At 39.9% G+C, this 1,547-nt stretch overlaps 1 non-coding gene across 1 annotated transcript; it reads right to left on the bottom strand.

Moving 5' to 3' along the window:
- Positions 1-780: 780 nt before the first annotated feature.
- On the bottom strand, positions 781-887 carry LOC142164412 (small nucleolar RNA R71). The gene has a single exon (XR_012695183.1). It is a non-coding gene; the product is annotated as a small nucleolar RNA R71 (small nucleolar RNA).
- Between the last annotated feature and the right edge of the window lie 660 nt (positions 888-1,547).

Here is a 1,547-nt window from a genome sequence, read left to right as displayed (position 1 = left end):
ATCTTCTTCACACTCACTTGAGCATTAAATATATAAAATAGCTTAGATTGGAAAATAGTTGATCATAGATCCTCGTGGGAATGATACTTTCTTATCACTTTATTACTTGTCGGTCGTGTATACTTGTGTGTACGTTTGGATCCAATAAGTTTTTGGCATCGTTGCCGGGGATTTAGAAATTATCTACTTGTCTGAAATAAGCTTCTATTAGTTTTTGTTCGAGATTTAAATCGTTTTGTTGTTTCCTACTCTACATGTGTTCATATTGAATGCTGAGAAGAAGTAACAGTCTGAACGATCTTCCGCCTTTTGATCCTGAACCCAAAACACTCCTCCACAGGTTAAGGAGGGAGGCAGAACTGCATAGTTGAGCGTTATAGTCCAACCACAACAATCGAAATGGCAGAGAATGATGAGAGACTGGTGATTGAGGCCACAAGGCCTAGTCTTGCGAACATGACTCAGGCTATCGTGAAGCCTGACATAACTAGGCACTTTAAGCTAAAATAGTACATGGTTCAACTGATCCAATCCACAGGGCAATTTGTGCGTTTACCGAGTGAAGATCCACAGAGGCACATACATAAATTTTTGGAGATTACGGATACATACAACTATCCGAACGTCCCCAAGGACTATGTCAAACTAACCTTTTTCCCCTTTTCTCTATTGGGGAAAGCAAAGGAGTGGTTGAACAAAGAGCCAGCAAACTCAATCTGAACATGAGATGATCTAGCACAGAAATTCCTTATCAAATTCTTTCCCACAAAGAAAACAAAGTCACTGAGAAGCCAAATTCTATGGTTTCAACAAAAAGATAGCGAGACTCTATGTCAAGCCTGGGAGAGATACAAAAAGCTACTCAGAGATTGCCCGCATCATTGTCAGACTGATGAAATCCTGGGTCATACTTTTGTTGATGGGTTAGACGAACATCCAAGATGAATCTTGATTCGGGATGTGGAGGTAGTTGCATGGATAAGCCGTACATTGAAATTCAAATCCTAGTGAACAATTTCACGGCTAACGATAACAATTTCACGGCTAACAATAATAATTTGCAAGGAGATAGGGAACCACAGAGAGCACTTAAATAGAAGGCAGCAAGTGTTATTGAGCTTGATGATTTCTCAGCCATAAGAGCAGATATAGCAAAGTTAGCCAATCAGGTAAATAAGATAACGATGCAACAAGCGCAACAGATGCAACAGGTGCAACAAATGTCTACATGTTGTGAGATATGTGGAGAAAGACACATGAGTAACCATTGCCCATTGAATCCTGAATCTATTTATTATGTGGGGCAGCACAACAGGGTCTGATGAACCAGAGTACTCAGTATGGGAACACTTAGAATCCAAACTGGAGAAACTATCCCAACTTCTCTTGGGGCAGTAATCATAACAGTAACAGACCTCAAGGAAATTTCAACGTACTAGAGACTCCACCACAACAAGTAGAGGATACTACCAATGAGTTGTTAAAGAAGCTCTCGTTTGATAATCAACAACTCCGTCTTGATAATTAGCAACTTCAAACGGAATTCA

Source organism: Nicotiana tabacum, chromosome 9, assembly GCF_000715075.1.
Source record: "Nicotiana tabacum cultivar K326 chromosome 9, ASM71507v2, whole genome shotgun sequence".
Taxonomy (NCBI): domain Eukaryota; kingdom Viridiplantae; phylum Streptophyta; class Magnoliopsida; order Solanales; family Solanaceae; genus Nicotiana; species Nicotiana tabacum.
Note: the sequence above shows the minus strand (reverse complement) of the source record. Positions and strands in the feature narration are given on the sequence as shown.